The sequence below is a fragment of the Rhinolophus sinicus genome, linkage group LG03 (genome assembly GCF_036562045.2).
Source record: "Rhinolophus sinicus isolate RSC01 linkage group LG03, ASM3656204v1, whole genome shotgun sequence".
Taxonomy (NCBI): domain Eukaryota; kingdom Metazoa; phylum Chordata; class Mammalia; order Chiroptera; family Rhinolophidae; genus Rhinolophus; species Rhinolophus sinicus.
The window spans coordinates 98,263,576-98,273,425 of NC_133753.1; positions in this window are offsets into that span (position 1 = coordinate 98,263,576).

The window sequence follows — 9,850 nt, forward strand, 5'->3', positions numbered from 1 at the left end:
AGCTCTGCCCTCACTGACATAGTCACCTCCAAACCACCACCTCCTAATACAGTCACATTAAGGATTAGGATTCCAACATATTAATTTGGCGGGAACCAAACATTCAGCCTATAGCCAAATCTCTTCCCCTGAGATAGGTAAAAAGGAGCAAAGGATGCAGGATGCAGTCCCCCGCCCGCACCCTGAAGGAGTTGAAGTTACCTGCTGAGAATTAATGGAATAAGCAACACTGGGGAGGGTTTATCCCCAACAGGCTTTGGCAGTTTCTACATTCAAGGACTTCAGGTGATAGGAGTTTATTGAAAGAATACCCAGGGGGAGAAAACAATACTATTATTAATTATTATTCATTCAAAATACTTATTTGGTCTCAATTACATGACAGGCACTGCTGTAGGTGCTAGGGATACAGCAGGGAATGACTTAAACCTTTCCTGCTTGATGGAGCTCACAGTCTAGTGAAATAAAAATAACCCAATAGACGTGCTCATTACCACCCCCATGGCACTGGTCATCGGGTGAGCTAAACTCCCCACTGCCTCTGCAGGTAACACCATGGCCCCCAAATACACTCAGTTGCTGGCAGGCTACTCTCTAGTGTATTCACACACATCAGGTGTGACAGACACTGTGGGTACCCTCCTCAATATCCATTCTCCCCTTCTTCCTTACTAATACAACACTGATTTTATTGGCAGAGACAAATGCCCACTTAAAAAGCTAAAATGTGTGACAGTCACTTTCTTGTCAAATAGGAGTGCCGATGTGATGGTTCCGACCAATTAGAGGTAAATGAAAACCACCGGGTGGGGATTCCAGGAAAGCTGATTGAATGGGGTTGCAGACTCAGCTGGTCTGACCTTCTGACCTGGGCCCTTCCTCCTCAGCTGCTTGCAGTGCAGCCATGAGGGCTGCATTGAGAAGCCATTTCAAACGTCTGCAGAAAAGGCCAGAAAGGCCAAGTAATGACCAGAGTCATGATTGATGGGTCTTGAGTCAAGAACTTATAGGACTTACTTGATACCCTTCCAGTAAATACCTTTTCTGCTCACATTAGCCAGAGTTGGCGTCTGAGACCAATGCCCTATATCTTAAAGTCACTGAGCCAGTTCACTTATTTCTGGATGTATTAGGTGAGAAAAGACCTATTTTGTTTAAGCCATTGTCATTTGAGTTTTCTGTTACATGTAGCCAAGCTAAATCCTTACCTCATACACCAAGAGGCAGCTGTGCTACTACCTGTGATGGCCATGGAATGGCTTTCTCACATCTTTGATTGGAGGGAGTATAACTGACCAAGGGACCCAGATGCTGCCTTCTGAAATCCATCACTACATTTGTGCCAAAGTCAAATTTCCTCCCACAATTAAAAATAGAATTTTTAAAAAAGGTGTTGAGCTTGGCTTGGGGAGACTACTATAAAGATTTGGGAAACTCTATAGAAACCCAAGAGTCTGCAATCAGGTTGCTTTGCAAGTGTCCTTAAGCTTTTACCCAGTTTACAAAATTTAGGAGCCTAGACAACCTGCTATAGGTATTGTTATGTAAGAAAAGAAATGTGGAATGCCAATCAACAGACCCATATTCAAAGAAAAAGCCTTGGCATTACATCAGAAGATTGTCAAGTTAATACATGTTTGATATGTTTTAAGTGAAAACACAATATCCAAATACATATCATTTTTTTCTTTTTTATTAGCTTCAGGTGTACAAAACAATGTACTAGTTAGATATTTATACCCCTCACAAAGTGATAACTTCCCTTACCCCAAATACATATCATTTTTTTTTTTTTAAGCATATAGATTTTTTTTTTTTTTTTTAAAGATTTTATTGGGGAAGGGGAACAGGACTTTATTGGGGAACAATGGTCAAATTGTTGTCCTTTCAATCTTAGTTGTGGGGGGTTCTGTTCAGCTTCAAGTTGTTGTTCTTTCAGTCTTAGTTGTGGAGGGCGCAGCTCAGCTCCAGGTCCAGTTGCCGTTGCTGGTTGCAGGGGGCGCAGCCCACCATCACTTGCGGGAGTCGAACCGGCAACCATGTGGTTGAGAGGACAGGCTCCAACCAACTGAGCCATCCGGGAGCTCAGCGGCAGCTCAGCTCAAGGTGCCGTGTTCAACTTTTTTCAGTTGCAGGGGGCGCTGCCCACCATCCCTTGAGGGAGTCGAGGAATTGAACTGGCAACCTTGTGGTTGAGAGGACACGCTCCAACCAACTGAGCCATGCGGGAGGCAGCTCAGCTCAAGGTGCCGTGTTCAATCTTAGTTGCAGGGGGCAGAGCCCACCATCCCTTGCGGGACTTGAGGAATTGAACTGGCAACCTTGTGGTTGAGAGCCCACTGGCCCATGTGGGAATCCAACCGGCAGCCTTCGGAGTTAGGAGCATGGAGCTCTAACTGCCTGAGCCACCGGGCCGGCCCCCATATCATTTTTAATGATACTGACTTTTTGTTGACTGACTTCTGGTCTCAATTGCATCAAATAAGAGGGCTTCTACTGAAATGATAATACTAAATGTGAATCGCTTTATTGTGTAATTACTATATACCCAGAGTGAAAGGCTTCAGTATAATCCAGCAGAAGGATGGGTAGAGAGGAGGGATATTCCAGGGACCAGGAGTTGGCTAATAAACAGGGCTCGGGGAACAGTGTTCTTTAAGGTTGAAGGACATGTGAGGGGGTGCCAAGAGGACTGGAAGAGGACACTGCAGTCCAGAGGCAAGAAAGAAGGACACAGTTTTGGGGTAAAACTGTTCCTGATGATGATAAGATGTACGGTGAGGCCCTGGGAACAGGTGGGTGGCTGAAGGAGAGGCAAAGGCTACTGGAGTGAGGAGGAATCCTAGTTCAGGGTATTGGGTGAGTCATCCATTGAACTCGGAAGTCTTCTAGACTGGTAGCAAGATTGGGCCTGGAAAAGTTGGGGGTTAGTGACATGCAGGAAGCAGCGATATGCTAGAAGCAGCTCATGCTGGCTTATGAGAGCCAACTGTTAAATTTTCAATTTTGTGATCTGGTTGTTAAACACAGGCATTATTTAAAATTTAATTATATTAATTCACTCATCACTTCCTAAAGACTTTATGCCATATTGCTATGCATGGTCTTGAAGTTTTTCCTGTTGCCTGTATCTGTGTGGTGGAAATGCTACAGAAAGTGCACTGTGGTGTGTCTTTGCCCAAGTCGTCCCACAGTGACATCCTGTTGGTGGCCTGAAGTCAGCTGTGCTGGAAGCACGTACGTCCCAGACATCGAAAACATTGCAAATACAGAGCTTGGTTTACTGTTTTATTCATTAACTATGCTCATTCATCAATTGCAGCCCTAGGCTGGCCATGGAAAACCAATGAGAGCATTCTGTGAGATAGAAATTTACAATAAAAAGCACTATATACTTTATTATGTGTAAGTTGTGTGTTATACATCCCTTGGATCAGTAAAACTTAAAACAAATACTGGGGCTGCAAAAAAAAGTACACATTTTAAGAGATGTTATCGACTCGTATGTATTATTTTTTGAAGTTGAATTGAATTACGGTAGCAATGTGTAGTATTATGTTCGCTCAAAAGATGGCGTTAATCAAATGAATGCTGGTGTCATTCTCTGTATTACAATTTTAATACCGTTTTTTCCTTTCTTAAAATGTGTATACTTTTTTTGGCATCCTCTGTATATGTGTACATTTATGTATACATTTTCCCCTAAAGAGCTGGTTGTTAAACATTTATCAACCACATCATTCAACCAAGGTTTCGTTTCCCTGAGACTGGCAGTGGGTGATGATGAGTGTCCCCCAACTCAGTCTCCCAGCGAGTCAGGCTCCTATGTAACACATAGCACTGGATGGCAGGGAGGGAAGGTACAGAGCACCAGGCAGAAGCATTTCGTCCATGGAGGCGTCCAGAAGACATGGGATGCATGTGGGCAGTCAGAGGATGAGTAGGAATCAGGCAGCCAGAGTGACAGGTGAGCAAAGCCCGGCTGTGCACAGAAACAACAGGGACAGAGGGGAGGAAGCTGAGGGACACAGGGTGTGCCTGCAGGCAGGAGGGAAACCAGCAGGACACGGGGTGCTCCTGGCCGTGGTACCTGGAGAGTGAGGAAAAGAGCAGCTTTTACTTAAGAGGGTTTTCTGGATCCCAGGCCTAAGCAGAGTAAGGCTTTCTGGGTAAAGGAACAGGGACAGGAGTCCGGGGAGAGGATGAGAGGATACAATAGCATGTGAGAAAGTAAAGGGGTGAAGGAGAACCTGTGTCTTCCAAGTGCAGGCTGCTGTGGGTGGTTGGGGTGCGTTTAGGGGACGGTGTGCAAAAGATGAGGCTGAGAAGTGGCCGGGGTGAGGTCAGGAAGGCTGTAAGCCACCCCAGGGAGAGGGGTGTATCCACAGGAGCCCTGGGGAGACTCAGGACGGTGCCAAGTAGGAGAGTGGCACATTCTCTGTGGCTGCTTAGAGGAGGATGAGAGGGTGCGGAAAGGCTGGAGAGTGTGATACCGTTGGGGAGACTATTGCAGAGATGATGGAACAGGGTATGGGTGTGGGGGTACAGACAGGAGAATGGATTCTAAAGGTAAGCGGAAACAGAATGATAGGACTTAACTTCCAGGGTTCTAGCTCGGATGACGGAGGGTTGGGACAATCATTTCTGAAGAGTACTAATCAGTTAGTTATTTTGTAGAATGTTTCTCTGAAGCTTGGATCATTTTATAGATCCACATAACAGAGCTTCCTTCCTATGAAACAAAAACCTTGAGACCTAACTCTTATAAATATACTCTTAGGTTTCATCAAAAATATTTTTTGTCATTTTTAGCTATAATCAGAGTCAAATTGGTTATGCATCAATTTTGGTAGAGAACATTTCACAGGAAAGTAGATATAATAATTATAAGACATTCCTGGAGACAACACAAGAAAAACAATGTATAAATTTAAAATAACCTGTATGTTAGGTAATTTAATGCCTAAATGAATCAAAGATTTTAAGTCAAGCAGATTATTGTTTATACTTTAGGAAAAAAATCTTTACAATTTTTGTTTTAATATAAGCAGGTTTACATTCATTTTTATTTCTAAAGAATGAACAGGAAGCACAAAGTTCTTTCCTTTTTTAAAATGGCCTACTAGAAATGAACAACACTGAAAGAGTCTGTCTATACTATCCTAATATAGTAAGATATTGGACAAAAAATGGAGGTAACTTTTTGAAATGGATTGCCTTCTAGGTAGAAATGTAGATTAATAGATATAACCCAATAGAACCAGGGATTTAGGGAACATGAATCTTATTTCAAATAAAGCCAGAGTCTGTTTTGGAATTACTTTTCAATTTTGAATAAATTACTCAGTCCTGAATCTTTCTTTGCCTTCACTTAGCAGCACATAAAATGTAGATATACTTGTCACTTGACTTCTAACGGTTCATTCTTCAGTAATGAGGTGATCCTTGGAGCACATTTGAAAATAATTTCTGTACAGCTGTTAAATGCTAATGTGATAATAGGTTTTCAAAGTGTCCCCTTAGTGGACCCTGTACATCCACATCCACTTCCACAGACTTTGGAGCGGGGAGGTTGCCAGAGGAAAAGGTGTCGGACTGAGCAGGAGGGAAGGGGGACAGTGGAGATAAAAGCAAGACTGGAGAAGACAGTGGAGATAAAAGCAATATATCTAAGAGGCCAGGCAGGTAAGGACTGGAATGCATCCTGTGCATTTGGCATCCAGGGGCTCAGCCAATGCCCAGAGTCAATGCTTACCAGGTCCCAGCCCAGGCTGGGACTTGTAGAGGACAATTAGTGGGAGCAGGTTTGGATGGGCACTCCTGTTCTAACTCGCCAACTGAGCAGTGGCTGTTGCATGTTCAGAGCTGCTAGCTAGGCCACAAGAGGTGGTGGTGAGGAAGCTGTGTGCAGGCCAGCAGGCTACGCAGCACCCACACTTCTAGCTGCCAGAAGAGCAGCCTACCTGGTGAAGAATTAGCACCGCAAGTATTAGTCGCTGCGGGCGTGGGTGCCCCCACGTGGTCTGTTGGAGGCACTGCTGATAGAAGGGAGGCAGTGAAGGGTGGCGGTTGACTAGGGCTTCACATACAGGCAGTAGGTTAGAGGTCAGGAATTGTCCTTGTTCCTTAGACTCAAGTGACCCCAGGGATCCCAATTTTTTTTTTTTTTGAAAGCTGACTACTTTATTGAGTTATTGAGTTACGTACAATAAAATACACAGATCTTAAGTTCATTTTGATAAATTTTGACAATTTTATATGCATTGTAACTACCACCCAAAACAAGATCTAGAATATTTCCATCACCCTAGAAATTTCTTGTCTGTCTTTTTCCAGTCAATCTACCTCCCTCCCCAACTAGCAACCACTATTCAGATTTCTATCACATTAATTTTCCTGTTCTTGAACTTCATGTAAGTAGAATCATACTTCATATAAGTAGTATGTATTTCCTGGTCTGGCTTATTTTGCTCAACATATGTATTTTAGATCTATCCTTGTTCTTGTATGTATCAGTTGCACATTCATTTTATTGCCAATTCATATTACATTGTATAAATATACAATAATCTCTTTATCTATTCTCCTTGATGGCTGTTTCCAGTTTTTAGCTACTATGAATAAAGCTGCAATGAATTTGTAAGTCTTTTGTAAACATGTTTTTATTTCTCTTGGGTATATACCTAGAAGTACAATTGCTAGGTTAAACTGTAACTCTCTGTTTAACTTTTTGAGGAGCTGCCAGAGTGTTTTCTAAAGTGGCTGCACCATTTACATCCCTACCAGCAGTGTATGAGGGTTCCAATTTCTCAACAGCGCTGTCAATGCTTATTATTATCTGTCTTTTTTATTATAGCTGTTCTAGTGGATGTGAAGTGGTATCTCATTGTGGTTTTGATTTGCATTTCTCTGATGACTAATGATGTTGAGCATGTTTTCATGTGCTCATCAGCCATCTGTATATCTTTGGAGAAATTACTATTCAGATCCTTTGCCCGTATTTAAAGTGGGTTATTTGTCTTTTCATTATTGTGTTGTAAGATTTTCTTCATATAGGGCCGGCCCAGTGGCTCAGGCGGTTAGAGCTCCATGCTCCTAACTCCGAAGGTTGCCGGTTGGATTCCCACATGGGCCAGTGGGCTCTCAACCACAAGGTTGCCGGTTCAACTCCTCGAGTCCCACAAGGGATGGTGGGCTCTGTCCCCTGCAACTAAGATTGAACATGGCACCTTGAGCTGAGCTGCCTCCCAGATGGCTCAGTTGGTTGGAGCACGTCCTCTCAACTACAAGGTTGCCAGTTCAACGCCTCAAGTCCCGCAAGAGATGGTGGGCAGCGCCCCCTGCAACTAGCAATGGCAACTGGACCTGGACCTGAGCTGCGCCCTCCACAACTAAGATTGAAAGGACAACAACTTGACTTGGAAAAAAGTCCTGGAAGTACACACTGTTCCCCAATAAAGTCCTGTTCCCCTTCCCCAATAAAATCTTTTTTTAAAGAAAGAATTATTTATATATTCAAGATACTAGCCTCTGATCAGATATATGATTGTAAATATTTTCTCCCATTCTGTAGGTTGCCTTGGGGAGGTTCCTATCTAGTTGGGGAGAGAAGACAAACACAGGGAGTGGTCTGGTGGGGGGAGAGGTGTGCAGGTAGAGGCACTGTATGGAGAGGTCTAGAGTGAACTCTGAGCTGCAGGGGTGCCCACCGGGGTATTGAATGCACTGGACGAGCTGCTGTGACGTTGCCGTGGCTCTGTAAGCAAGAGTGTGTGTCCCGGTGTACTCAGTGCTGTGCAGCAGGTATACACACTGAGTATTAGGGACCTGCCATCTCACAAGGCCTGGAGCATGGAGTGGGGTTGGGGCAGCAGGAGGCTCTTTCTTAAGAAAGGAGACTCCATATTGCAAATTTCCACAGGTTACCTTGGAGGCAGCATGATGTGTCCTGAGAGCCAGACAACATTTAGGTTTAGATCTTGGTTGTAGTAAATATTACTACATAGTGCTCCCTTAGCCATTCCTGATGGCTTCGTACTGCAAGCCCCTGGGAGGATTTTTCTGCCAGAGAGCTTTCTCTGCTCAGAAGGCACACAGGGAAGTCTGGAAGTGCTAGGAGCAGCCCTCAACCCTTAGTTTCCTCATTCCTTTGGTGGGACACCTGTGTTGTATTCTGCACTGTGTCCCAAAGGTCCCCAGTAAGGTCGAGCCCCCATTGCTCACAGTGCCAACCTGCCCGTTATTGTACCCTGAATTAGTTTCTTTTCATTTCTTTCTTTCAACTTCCTCCAGTCCTCTACTAGTGCTTCCTGTGACCAGCTCTCAAATAGACCATTTGTATTCATATCCTTACCTCAGTGTCTGCTTCTGGGAAAACCCAACCTAAAGATATTGGTTCTTCATTTCTAAGATGCATGCATTCTGTTTCCTTGGGCAGGTCGCTTTACCTTTCTGAACCTCACTTTCTTCATTTACAAAATGGGGATAAAATCACTTATTCATCGGATAGTCATGAGACTTAGCGTCTCAGACATAGTAAGGGTTCAGTAAATGCTACTCCTCTTTTCTTTTCAGTTGTTTCCTGGCCTGTAACATAAATATTCTCCCAGAGCCCCTCGGGTGGACATGCCGCATTCAGCTATAGCTGGCTAGGCAGGAAAAGACAAGCAGCCTGGAGCAGGTCCTGTGGGTGCCTGGATTATTGCTCCGTTACTTGCTCCCTCCCTGCAGCAGGATTAAACATCCCCCTGTCATGCCTTGCATTCTCTAGAGGGAGCATGTTTCCCTGTCACCCATGCATTAGTCATGAGACCTGCTTCGGTAAATGGCATGTGAGCTGATGTGACACTACATTTGAGAAGAAACTGGAAATGTGTTATTGCATGATCTGGCTCAGGCTCTTTCACTCTCACCCTCCACCATGAGAAAAACATGTCCCCAGCGCCTGGCACACCGTATGGAATAACACTTATTAAACACGTATTAATAGTGTACCAGGCACCGTTCCATATGTTACACATGTCTGCACATGATAATTCATTTCATCCTCACAGGAACGCTAAGACACAGGTCCTATTATCATTATTCTTATTTTACATACGTGGAAAACTAAGGTTCAATAGGGATGAGTACCTTGCTCAAGATGCAGAGCTGGGAAAGGTAAGGCAGTCTGCCTTCTAGGCCCATATTCTTAACCACTGCATAGCAAATGCTTGTTGAATAAAAGCACGTTTAAATGATTGTCACTGAAGCATCATTCCCTTCTATTCATCCAAACTCTGAAGGTGCAATACACTGGGACAAAGAAGGGCCTCTGACTTTGGACCTGGGCACTTTTCCTGCCTCAGTTGTTAGCCAAATAGGAGGTCCTTCTGCTTCTCCTGATTGGGTAAATGTCATCCGTGGTCATCAGATGGGAACACAAATATTTCTCCTGTAGGATCCACATGAAGCATACGATAGCTCCCGTAAATTCCATGTGGACCCCAGAAATCTCCCCTGTAGACTTCAATGCGGCCCTCAGACTCCTCTCCTGAAGGCTCATGTGAACTCTTCTATCTTTCTTGAAGCCCACATGGACTCCCAATGTGCCTACTGTAGGAGCCACATTTGATAACTTCCTTGGGTTCTCATTCATTACCTCATTGGGTCCTCCCACAGCTCTGTGAATGGGCCAAAGCTCGCATTACAGCAGAGATAGAGAGCAGTGACCATCGGGGGGACCAGGGACAGGATCAGCAGCAGAACAATATTACCCTGCCCATAGCTCACGAAGGGCTCTTCCCTCCCGATTGGACTGGCTGCTAGATTACGCTTCCTGCTTAATTTTCCACAGCGCCTGAGGCCCCTC